This window comes from Ambystoma mexicanum, chromosome 8, assembly GCF_040938575.1.
Source record: "Ambystoma mexicanum isolate Mex_15411 chromosome 8, UKY_AmexF1_1, whole genome shotgun sequence".
Lineage (NCBI taxonomy): Eukaryota > Metazoa > Chordata > Amphibia > Caudata > Ambystomatidae > Ambystoma > Ambystoma mexicanum.
The window spans coordinates 1,560,473,921-1,560,491,263 of NC_090929.1; the positions used below are offsets into that span (position 1 = coordinate 1,560,473,921).

The following is a 17,343-nucleotide window of genomic DNA, read 5'->3' on the forward strand; positions in this document are numbered from 1 at the left end:
ACTTTTATGCTCAATACCTTCAGACAAAGTCCGCAATTGAGAACTCAACTCTGAAGATGTAGATTGGATAACTTTTCCCACTAACAATAACAATCGCATGATTTTCAGATTTCACTCCCACATTATTATGAACTGGTGTGGGAGCATAAATGTGATCTGTCACAATTGGGACTTGTGCCTCATTTATTCAATACGAAGGAGGCAGCAACCAGGTTTGTCGAAACAAAGGAAGCTTCTGTTGACGACAAAGGGCCATCCCCTTGTGGTGACTCGCTCGGATTTCCTAATGAGTATATGGCTCCATTGTATACAATTGCTAGTACAGTCAAAGACTGGTCTTGGCTAGAACCTTTTATGAATAGCTTTTTATTAATTAAGCAAGCTAACGCACAAGCGTAGCCGTAAAGACTTTACAATCTTGGAACTCGTGTGGTTTTATCAATTTATTTACATGGTTTAGTTCTTTGACTCTAACAAAAAAAACCTCAGTAGTACTTCTACAAGAGACAATGAAATTGCTGCATTTTTGTGTTAATGCCTACACACAAGTGGCCAAGAGTGGATCTGCAGGTAGAGTTGCAGGCGGTCTAGCACTTTTAGTGAACAATAACCTGGAGGTTGTCGCCACCTTGATTGTAAGCTTAGATGAACTGTTGGCTATAGAACTTGGCCCTCTTAGCCAGTCTAACTAGTTTTTCTAATAATTTGTATTTATTGAACCCGGCTAGGATGGCCATGGATACCATCTTTACGCAGATAGATACCTTATTCGAAGACGCCTTTCTTTGACACCCAAATTATCATGTTGTTTTAGGAGATTGTAACGCCTCCTGTTTCAATACTACAAACTCCCTTACTCCCCTACATATAGCTAAAAGTAGAACCGCCTCCAAGAAGAGAGTACAAAGATGGGTTGAATATTTAGTGGCTTGGGACATGCAGATTGTGGAGATGGAAGATGACAACCACAGTTGCACTTGGCAACGAGGATCCTTGAGCTCTTAAATTGATTATTCTTTTGTCTCTTCCAAGTTGTGCAGACTTTGTGAACCTGTCACTGTTGCCAATTTGAATCTGGGAGACCATATGTCCATAACATTAAATGTGAACATAGACCTTCGACCTCACCAAAAAGTGTCAGCGCTAGCACTAATAGACATTGATCGACCGGCTATCTCTGTTCAGTGGAACCTCTAAGCTCTGTCGAAAGTTAACCTACAGGGTTAGCAAAGAGATTCTTCGTCCGCCTGATTATGGTATGGATGGCCAATGCTTGGAGGAATGTAACACCTCTGTAATTATCACTTGAATACTATGGCACATACCAGATAGAGTGCATACTCCTACCATTATTTCAGAAGTCGCCACTCTGAAATGTTATAAAAACAAACCAATCAGAGAACTAAAAGGGCAACTTCTGTCAGGTCTGCAGTTTAGGTCTCAAAAACCACATTCAAGCATATACAAATAAACCTAAAGGTCTCAAACAGCAATTATATATTGCAGACCATCGGAATATGATTGCTAACCTGTGTGAGCGCAACACTAATGTCTGGGCGGCATTGAGAGGTCCGACCAGCATTGGTAGTGGTGCTCTTAATTCATCGATATCAGCTGATCGATGGAATTCTTTCATCTTGCAAAGATTTCAGATGCCACAACGATAAAATGGTGTTCTTTAATGTGTCCAACCCAGCAGCTTTAAAATATTGTCCATGAACTCTTGATGTCCAATGGGCAATTCGTAAACTTAAGTATTCTAAAGCAGCAGGACCTGATGGCATTTCCCCTTGTATTCTTAAAGCAGACTCGCACTTCTGGGCTGTAATACTAAAATCTAAGTTTGACTTCAGCTTTTATTCTAACCAAATATAAGAGTCCTGGCTCTCAGCTCTCATCATCCCTATACACAAAAAAGGCAATCCCAATGATCCAGCTAACCTTTAGACCCATTGTCTTAATGGACGCTTTTTCGAAGGTCTCTTCCATTCTCATTCTCTAGCAACTGGAACAATATATCTAGGCACACATCCTTTCCAGATTGCAGGTGAGATTTCGTAAATTCATTGGCCATCGCTCAATGCCACCATTCTTGCCCACATCTTGGAAAATTATAAGCAGTTTGATTCTGGTCCAATCTATATGGCCTCATTGGACATGACTGCATCCTTCGATCAAGTTATTAGAAATCTCCTGTGGAATAAAATGATTATGCTGGGAGTTCCCTCATTCTTGGTTCGCTTAATTGTTGATGCTCCTTGCCTCATATGTTTTGACAGTCCCGTCTGTCTGTTGTCCGTGTCTGTGTACGTACCCTGATGGCCGTGGGCTTCGGCGAATTGAAATAAACAAATAAAATAAATTGTTATGCTTCAGCAGATTAGCAGCTTTCAGGAACTAATTAAAGAAGTTGCTCTCACTCTCCCTGTCTACTTTCGCGGGGCTTAAGTAGAGATGCAACCTGGCATCAACTTGTACTTGTGTGATCTGGATAAAATATGGCAAAAAGATAACATCTTCGCATTAGATGGGGTTTGCGGATGACCTGATCCTCTTTGAGACCTTTTTTAGTCTACTAAATAAACTTAACCTATTCTTCATGTATGCCACTAAGTACAATCTCCAGGCCAACTCTTCCAAGTCTAGTATTATCTTTACTAATAGGATTAAGACTTTCAAATGGACGATTATAAGCATAGTAATTGAACTGACCTTTTACCTACGGTATCTTGGTTACAACTTATCTGACCGTGCTTCCTTAAGTATGTGGGCCTCTATTATTAATCGGAAAATGAGACCACTTTTGTCTCGGATGAAAATTATATTCAGCAAGCACTGCAAATATTTTCTCTTGCATATTATCACATTTTACATATTAAAGGTCGAACCCATTCTGTTATATGGATTGGATATTTGTCTGTTGGCCTTGGATAAGATCCTCGACACATTTCAGGGGACTATTTGGAACTATTTGGAAACAGTTCTTGGGCTTGGCCCCGGCTCTACACTATTCTATTTTATGACATGAGCTAGGGCTAAGCTCCTTATCCTCGCAATACCAATGGCGGAAGTTGACCAATCATGCAAAAATGTTTAATCCGCAACTCTTTGTATCAAGACCTACACAAGATGCTTAAAGAGGCCAATCCAAAATCTCTGAGATTTGAGGGCAAGATGAAGAACCTTCTCACTAGAATAAATGGAAGCACCCAAGACCTCGGATCTTGTTTGCCTCAAGTCAAAAAGAAACCTTTTGAATTTGGTTGCTTTTGATTGAGGCCAACAATAACTATAAGTCGTATAAGGAATACGCACGATTTGCCAAAAAAAGAAAACCTAGAGCAAACTACTTACTAGTAGCTCTTGTGCTAAAGCTCGTCCTCTATTCGTAAGATTTAAACTCCACCAATTTCATACTTATGAGCATGCTCATCATTTGCAGAAAAATAATGTGACTGTAGATAATGGATGCTGCCGGTTTTGTTCCGTGACCACTGGTCCAGAAACCTTGAAACGGCTGGGGTTTTTTGCTCCTATTTTGAATATGTCAATCATGTTACTTGGCAAATTCAATATTGATACCGAATTCCCTAGGTAATTGCTGTGGACTCTGTATGTGGGGTGAGAACAACTCTTGGTATTAGCACTCACCCAGCTATTGGCTTGAATTAATTAGCTTTTATGTTTGCCAACAAAAGTGTTAATAATTAGAAATGTTAGTGTGATATTTTTATTTTTTTTATTTTTTTAAATGCCAATCTTGAATGTATCTCATGCTCAATCTATTTCTACGGAACATTTACTTTCTTTTGGCCTTTCTGAATCTGGCTTTTATGTAATCATGATTGTAAATGATCGACTCTTTTAAGCTACTGCACACTTAACAATGGGTATGTGGTTCTACATCTTTTAATGTTAAAAGATTTTTCAGTTTTTTAAGGAGTTTTATTAGTCTGGCTTTTACCTACTACTATACAGTACATTTTACACATTGCTACTTTGCACATTTATTATTATTTGTGGAATTTGCACATTAATGTGTCAGGGATTTTCTGGAGAAACTAACTACAATATTCTATATGCTTAACATGTTGAGAGATCATAGCAATTGATGATTTAAGATTTTTGTAAAGATTTTTTGTTCATAAACCACATTCAAATAAAAAAAATGCTGTATTGCTCATTTTATGTCTGGGGTACAAATAACTTCTGATGACATTCAAAATATTAGTACAACATTGCTAATCAAATTGGTTTGTTTGCTAATCAAGAACATCTTAATTGGCAAAATCTTTTTCTGAAAACTAATTCATTCGTTGAATACTTATTCTTTACAGTCTAGCCTATATCCGAGAATTTTTGTCTAGTTTGGTTCCTTGTCTGAATTCACAAACTTGGAAGTGAATCTATCCGAATAATTGTGGTATTTACTCCTGGCATCTATTTTATTCAATTAATGCATTATTGCTCTATACATGTTATTTGCTAATAAGGATTGTTCAACTATATCGAAGTATATGCATACAGAGGGATTTCACTTTATTTCTTTGTTGGGTATTGAGCTTACTGGCTCATTTGTGAGCTTTGCCCTCTACAGAGAAGGTTCTGTTGCGCGGTATGATTTTTGTTGTAATGACTGATCATACTCTTATTTTCAATTGAAATTCGGTGTTGTGCAGTCTTCAACACCATTTTACCATATTAAATGTATGTGCCATAGTATTCAAGTGATAATTACAGAGGTGTTACATTCCTCCAAGCATTGGCCATCCATACCATAATCAGGCGGACGAAGAATCTCTTTGCTAACCCTGTAGGTTAACTTTCGACAGAGCTTAGGGGTTCCACTGAACAGAGATAGCCGGTCGATCAATGTCTATTAGTGCTAGCGCTGACACTTTTTGGTGAGGTCGAAGGGCTATGTTCACATTTAATGTTATGGACATATGGTCTTAAAGATGGTGGACAGCTTACATAAGATCTGGAATTCTTCCTCATGTAGGTCACATGACACTTGAATGAAGGCTGGGATGGTTCTATCTAAAGCGGGCATTTGTTTAGCACACGTGGGTTGGTGACGTTCTATGTAGCGAGCTACTTACTTGATGCACCCTTTCAAGTTGACTGCTGGTTGCTTCGAAAGTATTAAGTCTACTTCTTGCATATTCATTAGGTTTATTCATTTTGTTGTAATGAGGATGTTGTCATTCATGAAGCCTTTTTCAACTTACAGGTTGTTTGTCTGGACTTCTACTTATGCAGGACTGTGTTATTGTCTTTATCTACTCCTTTTGAGGAGGTAGGTTTTTACTTCCTTACATTTTGGGTTGTGTATAACAACTGGTAGTTATTTTGAAAATCAGTACTTGCAGAACGTAATGTATGTTTTAGGTTATGAGCAAATTTCTTTACGTGCTATGGGGAAGTTTGGACCTAGAGTGTTTGCGTGTGTTTTTTTTCTTTTCTTTTCTTTTCTTTTTTTTTCTTTTTTTTTTTTTTCCTCTCCTCCCTCTTGGCTCCCATTTAGGAGGTATGTCTTGGCCAAATTCACTTCAATCTTTGAAATGTGCCTTATAGACATTACCAGAGTGTCCTTTATTCTTTATTAGCGACTTATTTTTTTTTAGTAGCAATTTTTACAATGAACATAGTTAAAAATCTTTGTGCAAGACCACTTACCACTCCAATGATCCTACTGTGTTCTTGTTTTAAGTTCCAAGATCTGACCCTTACAGTTTATTTCAACTGACCCAATATTCTCCACTTTAAGCCCAAATGTCTTAGAAACAGAGTGACACCAATCGCACATCTAGTGTCTTCCCCACTTGTCAGAAATGCCCATAGATTTTCTTCTAAGGTTGAGTAGTTTGTTAATGCCCTTGCTAGGTATTTTGATCTGGTCTCCTTTAAAGTACTGCATTCCATCAACAGATGTCGGCTGGTTTCCACCTTGTCTTTCCGTTTGCAAAAATGACAGATATCAGAGTTTGATTGCTTTCTCAGAGCCTGAATTTCCCTTGTTTTTAATTAAGTCGGAATCTTAGATATAGTTTGGTCAGTTTTTTGTCCGGACTCTTCCTTAGGTACCCTCTCACCTCTTGTATTTTCTTTGCGGGAGTTGGAATGGTAGAGGTCAAACAGTACCTACTAGCAGAGTCCAGCGTGGTGATCCAGTCTGTTACGTATAACTTCTTGGTAACTTTTGTTTGGATTATTTACTAGCAGTTCTTCTGAGTAGTACAGATCTTGCAAAAGTTGGAGGTTTGCTTCCTTCCATGTTAACATCCGGTTGGAGTCCGGGTCCAGCTCCTTTATCAAATCCAATGCTTTTGGGTTTCGGATTACACAGCAATTTCTGAACAGCATTAGCGACAATCTCGCTTTAGTAGTTGTGAGCAATGGTAGGCATAATTTGCGCCTGATTAATACCATCGGTGTTGTGACTTTGCCAGGCCTAGAATTGTTCTCCAGTAAATAGCTCTACATCGTTAACCAGATTACATCAGGGAGACACAGCATTGTATCTACACCGTAGAGCCAAGCATGGTACGACCTTCATCTTGAAAATGTTCAGCACAGGGACGAGGGAAAAGCGACCATATTTACGGTCCATTGATTTCGCTTGAACTGTCAAGGATCTCCGCTTCGCCCAAAGTGCGTCTTGCATAGCTGCCTCTCTTTGATTACGCAACATAACGTCCAGATATTTGAAGCTGATGACCTCTTCCAGTCCCTGACCGTCAAACTTCCAGGTGAAGTGTCTTCTCCTTTTTCTTGACCTTGCCCATCAGCATGATTTTGGTTTTAGATTAGTTTAGTTGTAGATAGTTGATTTGCAGGTAGGACACCAGATAAGATCCAGAAGAATAATATCGTCTGTGTATAAAAGCCTTGAGATTTTTCCCCCACCCAATGTTGGCGGAGAACTTCTGACTTCTCCCCCTGTCTCTTCGTAGTCAGCTATGCAAGCATTGTAAAGGGAGGGGGCCAACTGGCACCCCAGCTTCACGCCTCTATACATTCTTATTTCTTCAGATAGACCACCGTCACAACTTAGGCGAACCCTCATTGAGGTCTCTTCATGTAGTGCCCGGATTGGTTCCAAGACTGATGCTGGGCAGTGTCTGTCCTGTAATTTGACCCATAGACATTTCCTATTGACCTGGTCAAAAGCTTGGACCAGGTCAATGAAGGCCATATACACGGTTATTCCTCTTTGCAACGCCTTTGCCTTGATTTGTATTTATTGTCAGAATGTTGACTGATGTTCCTGCGTTCTTGGTGAAACATGATTGAAATTGGTTCACGTAGTTTCCGAAACTGGCTTGGCAAAGTAAAGTTTCCAGGGCCAAAGAGGCAAAGACCTTGCGATGACCTCGAGCAGTGCAATGGGCCAATATTGGTTAGGGACTTCTGGTGCCCCCCCGCTTAAAAATCAGAACTACGCTCAAAAATCAGGACTACGATGGCTTTAGTCCACGATTGCGGGACCGCACGTTTGGTATTCGTTTTCAAAGATCTTGCTGATCAGGTTGGCCCATAATTCGGGATTTCTTTTAGCTCTAAATTTCTCAGGCCTTCAGGTACTGGTGCCCTTGAGTTGTTAAGCTTAAGCTTCTTGATCATGTTCACTACAGATGTTACAAGTTGTTGTTACTTTGGTCACTGGTGATTGGCGAATAGGCATTGTGGTGGCTGTTCCTGACGTAGGTCGTGAGTATAAGTTGGAGAAGTGCATTAGCAATTGCGATTCCCCTACATTGTTTTGAAGTTTGTTGTTCCTTTGATCAGGTTCCAGAAATCTTTGGATTTTTTTTTTCCCGTTTAATGCATGTAGCATTGTTTCTGCGTCTTGTTGGTACATAATGTGTATGTTGAATTAGCCAATTGTTGTTGTACTTTTTTCTTAGCAGATGGTATGGTTCCTGAGTTTTCCCGCAGTTGGTCTCCTGTACTGCTCTGATATTTCTTCGATAGCGCCCTCTAAGTTTCAGCCGTGACCCACCACGTCCTGGTTCGATTTTCAGAGGTGCGTACAATTGCGGACCCTGCAGAGCAGACCGTGTGGCCATTAAGATGTTATGATCACTATGCTCTGTTGCAGTCACTAGCGATGCCTCCATGTACATCAATAATTCTTTCGATACATATATGTGATCGATAGTCTTCTGTTGGAGCTCTCTTTGACATGTTGGGATTTTTAAGTTGGTCTTTTTACTTAACCAATAAAGGTTATGCATGTGTCTGCCATAATGGTTTCCAGTAGATTACCTCTTACTGCACAGGGCAAGTTGTCCAGGGTTGCTGTCCGTTCCCACACCTGCACAGGTTGCATTAAAGTCGCCATTTATTGTGGCGTGATGCCATTGGTGTTCTGTAGCTGTGTTGTCCCATGATTTGGTGATATCATTCAGAAAGTCTTCGTTTGAGGTTCTTGCTAGATTCCAATATGTATCAATTACAAGGAGTTTCTCTGTCATTTTCTTTCCCGGATTCCCCTCAAGACGGGCCCAGTTTAGGACGGCCGCTTGTATCAGATTTGATGAGTGGGTTACCTCTTGGAGGTCTAGACCGCAGCCTGATCGTATCGCCGTTAACAGGCCAGCTGATGATGGCCTTGCTGGCCTTTTTGTGCTTCGGTGAAAACCAGTATGTATCTGTCCTCCTGCGGTTTCTCGGTCATCCAGGTTTCCTGCAGGCATAATGGATCAAATATTCCCAGGTTGACATCACTTTTTAGTTAGTAGGTGGTGCAAACCCCATGGCGAGGGATGACTGAGGTCTTGTGTGCCTTGGAAGGAAGTCTACACCATCAGGAGGATCTTGTTCGACTGTTATCGCAGGTGATGGCTAGTTCTTGTAGTCTGGTGAGCTTACTCTTTGTCCACATCCAATTTCTTGGCAACTTTGTCCACTTTCCACTCAGGTGTCCGGAGTGCCTTGTCGTGCCTGGATGTTAATGTCAGTCCAATTCGGTCTCCGGTTTTCGTCTCTTTTGGGTCTGGGAATGTTACAACTATTTCTGACTCGACCCGCCGTCTGTGCTCTGTTTAGTGGTGACGATGGGTGGAAGGATTCTCATGTAGTGACTGGGGCGTGTTTGAGTCATTATCTCTCATTGCTGGTTCCTCGTATTGACTTTCTTTTCTGTTTTTTCCGGTGGTCCTTTCCTCTACACCACTCCGTTCTTTTGAGAGGGTGTGCTGCTCTTTTGCTTTATTGGTTCTGTTAGTTGTCCCGTGCATAGGTGTTTCCCTAAGTTGGTTGAGGTTCTGTCAGGGCGTACCCCAGAACCCATAAGCTCTTCCTCTTTTCTTAGTAGCATGCTTAAGCATTTTGGATTCGTCTCAGCCCAGGGATTTTGCTTAAGATTTTGGGTATTGACATCCTATTCAAGGTTAGGTCATCTCTTTCCTGCCTTCTTTTTAATTTAAAGATGCAGGAGCTGTTAGCTTTTTTTTTATTTTTTATCTAAGATCTCACTTTTTCCCACTTCTCTAAGGGCGATGAAGTGTGATCGAATTTACTTTCTTCGCTCCAGTTGGATGCTGTTTCCCCATCTACAGGTTGCGTTTGTGTTTGGTTCCTTGATCGTTCTGGCCTTTTCGACAGACGGTGGCCGGTGTCTGAATTTTCTTTGTCTTCTCTTTCGAGGTACTTGCTTAAGTTGTTTCCTGGGTTGTTCATAACTATCCTCAGGGTGTCCCTACTACTTATCCCCCTTTTTCCGCTCTCCCTCAATTGCTTAGAGGGATCAGGGGAATTTGTATCTTCTGACGCAATGTTAATATTCCTTGGGGTGGTTGTATCATGTAGTCTTATCTTTTTGGCTGGCTCCAACCGGTTGTTCGTTGCATCTAGGCTTTCTGCTTTCCTTTTTAAACTCTGGGCTGTGTTAATCTCGGAGTCTGACTCTTCAATGGTGTAAGTGCTCCAGTCCGAGTGTCCACTCATCGAGTTTTGTCTAACAGATGTTTGTACCGTTGGGTTTGCAACTTCCCCTTCCTTTGTTTTCAGGAAGACGTGTTTTACATTGTCTTTCCCCCTTTGTAATCGAACATTTTCTTTCTTTGGTTCTTTGTTGTTTTCCACATTGCTGAGCACCCGTCCCGCCTTGTCTGCTTTCTTTGTTGCTTTTGTTGTCTTTCTGTGGCTGATCGGCGGGAGGTTTTTTGGTGAACTCTTGCCTGCTTGAATATGCCGAATGAGAAGCTTGGGTTGCCTTTGCCTTCTTTGCCTTTTTGTTTTCTGCTTAGGTTTCTTGGCTGGAATGGAGAAGGACCTATCCAGGTTGTTTGTATTGATGCTTAAGTCTTCCTTCCTGAGTTTTGAGCTAGCCTTATCTGCCTCAATTATGGCGATGATCTGTCATTGAGTCTGAGATTTCTTTTTGTGGAGTGATAGATGGATTTTGGGCATGAGCTTCCCTCACATGTATTGTTTCGGGTGGGCTCTGTAGGGTCTCCAGTTTCTCCCTCGAATTGGGTGGGGATGGGTAATCTCTGCTTCCCTAGATGGTCAATCATTTCCCTTTTTGCATGTTCCCAGTCAGCCTGGATAAGTTGCCCGAGTGAGTTGTTTAACGTCTGCCTGTTTCCTTCCCCAGCCATAATGAACCCTTCCAAGTGATTCAGTTTCAAATTCATTGAGGCAATCGGGGACATTTGGTTTATCAGTGTATCATTTCTATCAGTGTATCATTGAGGGACTCATACAGTTTACTGAATGGCGTAAGGGCAATGGTTATTGTTGACATGAAGGATATCAGGTCTGGCTTTTTCTGTGGGGATCTTTTGGTTCTTGGTGATGTAGTTCACTCAGACGTCTAGGTGGAACAGGTGTAGTAGGTGAGGGGTTATGCGAACGGACTGGTGTCGACTCAATCCTATTTCTTGACTTTGGAATTGAGTTGGGCGATCTAAAGACCTCCACTTGTGTAGCCACTGATGTATATATTTTTTGTTTTATTTTTGTTTTGCTGTGGGTGTCTTGTCATCTTGACTTTCGTCACTTTCATAGCGTTTAGGAGCCTGGTTAGCCCTCTTTGCATTAATATGTGGCCTGGACCACTCAAGGTTTGTTTCACGGACCCCCGATCTTTGGTTTTGTAGGGAGGCCGTTTTCTCCACGTTTTGCTTCTCTCACATCAAGGGGGGAGCCATAGGCAAAGTGTTTTGCTGCGTTGTGACCAGGATCTGGTCATTTTCTGAGGCTGAGACTGGTAAATTCCTGAAATGCCATCTGAGAGGGGAGGTGAATGTATCGGGATAAATGCTAGATGTTCCAAGGGAATGGATTTTCTTGTTTGCGTCTACGCCGGCAGAATTGCAGAAGGTAGTGTTTCCTTTTCAATGTGTGGGATGGATCTTTATTTTCGCGATGGGGTGTGGCAACTTCCTGATTTGTTAGATATATCTGCTCTCGGAATGGCACATACTTGCAGATCTTTTTCCTCGCCGATAAACGGTAGTGTTTCGTTGTTTACATTTGCATTGGCGTTTGTGGTGGCGATTCTACCCTGTCCCGATTGTGTAGACGGTGGCTTGGGACCAGATAGGTCAGAAGTTTCTTTCTCTTTAGGTGTAAGGGAGGTACTTGTGGAGTTCTCCCTTTCTCGATGTCCACATCGATTCTGTAGTAGAGTGAGGCATAGTGTCGGAAATTTCCAGGGTGTTCCCTGCCTCTATGCAAGGGTCAGATGTTATGCTGTTTGTCCTCTGGAGGGGCAGGGCCTCTGAGGTAGACTCCAAGCACTGAAGGCTGCTTAAATCCCCTGCCTCTGTCCCAGCCAAGCCAGGCAGGGAGCCACCCCCCTGTCCCCTGGTCTTCTCCACCCGCTTCTCATTTCAACGCCGAAAGGGGGCGGGGGGGGCAGAGCCGAAGCGTGTCCATGCCCATGGGAGACTGCTCCTCGCTGTGCACCAGCGCTCGCACTCCGTGCTTCGGACGCCCCCTGGATCATCGCCATGCGCGTGCTGACGGGTCCAATGGCCCCCTCCTGGACTGTGCTCCTGACAGCCGTCTTGGCGGCGAGAAGTTTGGCGGCACAAGTCTTCAGGTTATATTTGAATAATATTGTTGGGTCTTTTGGGGAGCGTAAAGTGTGTTTGTATAGGGTCCCGCGAAAGGGGGAGGTCGAGGTTCCACAGTGGAGAGCGGGATAGAGAGTCTTAACAGTGTCGTCCAGCAGCGCCGGTAGCCCTCGCCGCCAGTCTTGTTTCGGGCAGCGATGGTATCCCGCGTCTGCAACAGCGCTGCTTCGTTAGAGGTGGAAGTGTGCTCTGAGCTCCTAACTCTCCTTGGTATCGTTGTATTGTTTGGTGATATTTCAGTGTATACTGTGGGCGGGTTGACCTCCTGTACGGAGGATTCTTGAGCTAAACCTGCTTGAGATGGTGATAATGGGCGCTCTCGGTCTGATTTCAGGTCCGACGCCACCACCTCCGGATCACAGTGCTCAGCCCATCCGTGCAAGTCGCCATTGTGGCTCTTTGCAACAGTTGTTGCACCGTCTGTTCTGGTAAAGGAGCAGGACTTCACTGGCCTCCCCCGCCTAGCACAGTCTGCCAATGTCTGCAAGCACTCTGCAGCCGCCTAGGGGTTTTGAGAGGTAACTAGAACCGCCTCTTTGATGAAACCCAAAGACAGACTCTCCAAGGTAGTGGTCTGCCAATGTCTGCAAGCACTCTGCGCTTTACTGACATTTATGGAAAGTGATAGAATATTCACGATTATTTCTCCTATTGAGGAGGTAGGTTTACAGTCTTTCTAACCAGAATTTGTACTGGTGTTTACTCGGGTAGATCCTATTATAATTCCATTTACAAACAAAATATTGTACCAGGATAAATTCTATTTAGTTGTAATTTTTACATTGACAGATTGAGGAATGGATTTGTTTCGAACATGTAAAGCTCATTTTTTTATTTTATTTGTTTTGATGTTGTGTTCATTAAAAAGGACCCTTCACTTTGAATTGTTTGTTCTAATAGCTTCACAATTTCTTGTTTACTTATTGTGTTACTTTCTGACTGATTTTTCAGTTTAATGGTGTGCTGTGGACGGGATTATCCCGATTCCTGTCTTTGTCAGGTTTTATCCATAAGTAACCACCAACAAAGACACAGTATGATTTAAATGACACTATATTGGCTTCTTTGGGGGGTCTTCTCATGAATGTTTGTCTTCTGGCCTTTTCTCAGTGCTTCGTGCTCTACTACAGAGTTTATTTTCACCGTCTGGTGCCTCACGCTTCCAGATAGGACAATTTAAGACTTCTTAATACTTTCAGGCATTTCATAGATCTCTTGCTTGCGTTTCACCCCTGCATCCGCGTCCAAGTGGAAGTACTGTCTTTAGTGAAGCGGCCACCTTTTAAAAAGAGGCGGTGTCCCTGTCTAGGCGGCTAGCGGCAAGTAACACATCATTTATCCATTCTGCTGCAGTGGTCACCCAGCATCTTATGGTGTCTTAATGGTTTGTGTATTTGGGCGGCCCCCTTGTCACTGGCTGGGGCCAGTAGGGTTTTGTCATGGGTTTGGATTGGGCTTTTCATCCGATTTTTCTTAACTGACACATTTGTAGAAAGGAGCCTCTCCTCATTGGCTAATTACAATGATCTTTTCCCGCAGTGGTTCAGCAGCTTTATTGGAGTTACATGACGTTGGCACCTTCTTGGATTCTCACCTGTAGCTGCTCATCGGTCCACAGCATCCTGTATCATCTCGGATTCTGAGTGGACTTCTGTGGCATCGTGGCTCTACTGTATGGTCCGCGGTTCTACTGCATGGTCTGCAGTCACCATATTTCTTGGCTTTCTCAGCAGGTAAGGTCAGCAACTCTTACTATCAAAATCTGTATGTGGACATGGAACACATCTTGGATTTTTTTCTTCCTATCACCCAAACTGTTCAAGAAGGGTCTGTAGAAGCCTCTCGCAAGTTCAACTGGTCTGCAAATTGTATTCCCCATTGGAAGTTGGGGTCTGGACTACCCCACTGGTGAGGGGGAGTAATAATGTGTCTTGGTGAGGGGGCAGCAAATCTGTGATATCCTTTTCCATCCACAGTGGTGTATTCTGTCAACACACCACACTAACACTTGCACGCTTACGATATCCAGCAACATGTTAAGCCCTATCAAAATTACTGTACCTAAATGAGTTTAGCAGAAATGATCGCAGCAGCCAGAATGTTGTCTCACCCTGTTGACAGAAATCCTTCTCAGACCAACAGACCCAACATCCAGCCTTTAACCACACTCGGGCTGCCATGTGTCCTGTTCCTTTTCATCTGCATCAAGCATATGACTTGTTTACAAATGGACAAAGACTTAAACAAAAACTCCCTTTGTCTTATGCCACAGACTGCAACCAGTTCTGCTAATGCTATCCATTGATCCACAGGACCTCCCTGGTAATTGCTGTTCACACTTCTTGGTTGGATTATTAGAATTCCCAATATAATGTGCTCCCAGCCACAGCCATTGTTAACCTTCAGGGAGCCCATCAAGGCATTGCTCAATTCATAACTGAATTGGCCCTCTATCTCGCAGTGGCTTCCAGTTGGGGAACAATCCCAATTCAAAACTCTGTACCTTAAGCATAAGGCATTAAACTGCTGAGTGCCATACTAGCTTGCCAAGCTCTGCCGACCAGGCGTCTATGGACCTACAAGGTGCCCAGCCAGGTATAAGCTATTAGGGTGGAGGATCACTTCACTCTGATTGTTGGAACACCCCGCTCAATCCCTTTTTAATGTATGCATCAAAATGACTTTTTATGAGTCTAGAGCTGTTCCTTGGCATCCCTGGCGCAAAGCACAATGGTGGCTTGCGCATTCATCATTGAACTGTTTCATTGTACCCTAAAATTTAAGCAATATTCTCACCAAAATCGGGTCCGTACTGGGGAAGGTGGTAAATGCCATTCGAAAAGGGCTACGTTTTTACTCTGTTAAAAGTGCCTCAACTCCACATTTCCAAAAATGTGGAGTGAAATTCTCTTACCTGGATCCCTGCGCAGGCAATGGTACTTCTCGGATTGGCCCAGCAAGCATGCTGTGTGCTGCTGGCACGAATTTGCAGAATAGAAAATGCAAATTTACTTTGTAGCAAACCTTTGTAGCGCCCCTGCTGATCCTCCGAAAATAGTTCTGGCAGATTTAGGGTGGCATGAGCCCTGTAATATCCTAAGTATACATAAATGTGTTTAACCTTCTTGCCCTTTTAAGGTGGTTGTTGATGTAAGTACCTCTACGTCCCGTTCCCATTCTTCCATACTTCTGGGCCATTCAGTCTCACGGAACTCGACCGGAGTGTTTTTTTTGGATTGTTGCAACAAAACATTTTTTCACTTCAGTTTCTTTTCGGGGCCGGCACATGCTCGACCAAAGGCCCACCTCTCTAACCCTGCCCCTGGGCCCCCGCCTACACTCCTTCTCCACGAGGCTGGGATCTGACGCGTGTCACTGACAGTTTATTTCCTTGCCTTTTTTCCTCTTCTTTCTTCTCTCCCTGGTCTCGGCTTTGCAGTTATTTTCCTACTGTCTGTAGGGACAAAAGGGCTTCATTTCTAGTTTTTCTTGCAGGTGCCATTACGCATCTTTGAACCCTCATGCACTCTGTCTAGTGTGCTTTCGGTTCAATCATTGGTGGGGTGTGTTTCTTCTGAGACCCTTTTGACCGGTCCTCTGTTCTATGATCCTAAGTAGGGCGCAAGTCGCAACTCCTGGTAGATCTTCGCAACATCATTGAAGAGACGTTTTGGTCCTAGCATTTCCAGAACGTCTGCTGAAGCCTTCAACTTGGATGTTGTTCTGGATACCGAACTAAGCTCTGAGGTTCCCCGGTCAGGGTCGAAGTCTTCAATCTGCAAGGCTTGAGGATCCCCGTTTGGGTGAAAATCTGTGGCGACGCCCATGTAGCCCAGGGCCCCATGAGGTCCGGCTAGTAGGGGCTACATGCTTGTCCCAGAAGGGAGAACCTAGTAATAGACACACACACTAGAATAAGAACAGTATTTTATTTGTATTGTACTTCTCATTTATATAGCGCCTTTTACCATTCTTATAGGCTCAAGGCGCTGTTAGTGTTAATGCCCTTGGAGGACCGAAGTCCAGATTGCTGGAGGTCAAGGAGTAAAACTAGAATGCGTGTGTGCATTTGGCCAAAAAAGCCTTAGCAGGGCTGGCCAGGCTCAGGTCGAGTGCAACCCATGTGAACAGGCATGTGGGTGGGTGCTAAGTCTCAGGAGATTGCTTGAGTGCTAGAGACTCGCTATGTGTCCAGGGTGACTGAGCGGTCTGTGCTGGATTCTGATATCCGAGGTGTTGAGGTGTAGTCTGGTGTGAGTAGGCAGAGTTATGTGAACAGCACGACCATAGTCCATGCTGTATTCTGATGTGTGTGGGCAGCCATGTATTAAGATGATTTCTGAACTCTGACCTGTAGGGGCTGAGGTTCAGAAGGCCAGCCTAGTTTCTTGGAACAGGGTAACCTCTGGAAAAGCCAGACCAATCAGGGTCGCGGTGGCCAAGACTAAGTCTTAAGAGGGGTGAGGGTGATGGAAAGACCTCAATGAGCACACAAAGCAAGGACACTTACAAATTACTCCAGACAGGTCTTATATTAAAAATATGGACCCATTTATTACAAGGCCTTTGTAAAGAATCGCAATAATACTAAAGTGAACCAACACATCACAATCAATACAATATATATACACAAGACCGAGGGGGTCTAAGGAGTTAGGAGCATGTAATATGTAGAGCACCTAGAGGGGGAGGAAAACGGGGAGTGCAAGTAATCATTAGACCCAGTTCGGCCTCTGAAATACACCCAACTAGGAGGAAGTCTGAGCCCTACGAAGAGAGGAGCCTTATGCTCAAAAGTACTTGCACGCGCTGGTGCCAATGGATAAAGTAGGGACTCTTCAAGGGTCTCAGGCAGTTCAGGAAGGTGAATGAAGCGATGCAGAACAAGTCCCCACTACTCAAGCAAGGCTTCCACTGGTGGGCAGGGTCGGAGTGTGGAATATAGTTGCTATTTTGCAACAGCGGTAGAAAAGAAATGGGCTCCTGTGTGAGGGGCCACTGGTCCCCGACGCAGGCAGACCCAGACTTCTCCAGTTCAGTTCACATTGCTGGCAGGTTCAGCTGCAATCATCAGGACGTCTCAACACAGTGTAGATTCCGTGTAGCAGGATCGAGGGTATCCCAAATGCAGTGGACGTGCACAGGTTGTTACCACAGCAGGGCAACACGGCAACCGCGTTTACTCTGGTCCGGGTGCACTCGTCTCACTTCAGACCTGGGAATGCCAAGTGTACGAAATTTGGTGTGAGGG

At 43.5% G+C, this 17,343-nt stretch overlaps 1 protein-coding gene across 6 annotated transcripts in view; it reads left to right on the plus strand.

The window, feature by feature from the left end:
• Nucleotides 1-17,343, plus strand: part of ADD3 (adducin 3) — a 1,740,558-nt gene that overhangs the window by 921,223 nt on the left and 801,992 nt on the right. For all 6 annotated transcript variants that reach the window (XM_069611763.1, XM_069611762.1, XM_069611761.1 and 3 more), the window contains one exon: nucleotides 13,632-13,825. The gene's annotated coding sequence lies outside the window, so the exon portion shown is untranslated. The remainder of the gene's footprint in view (nucleotides 1-13,631; nucleotides 13,826-17,343) is intronic.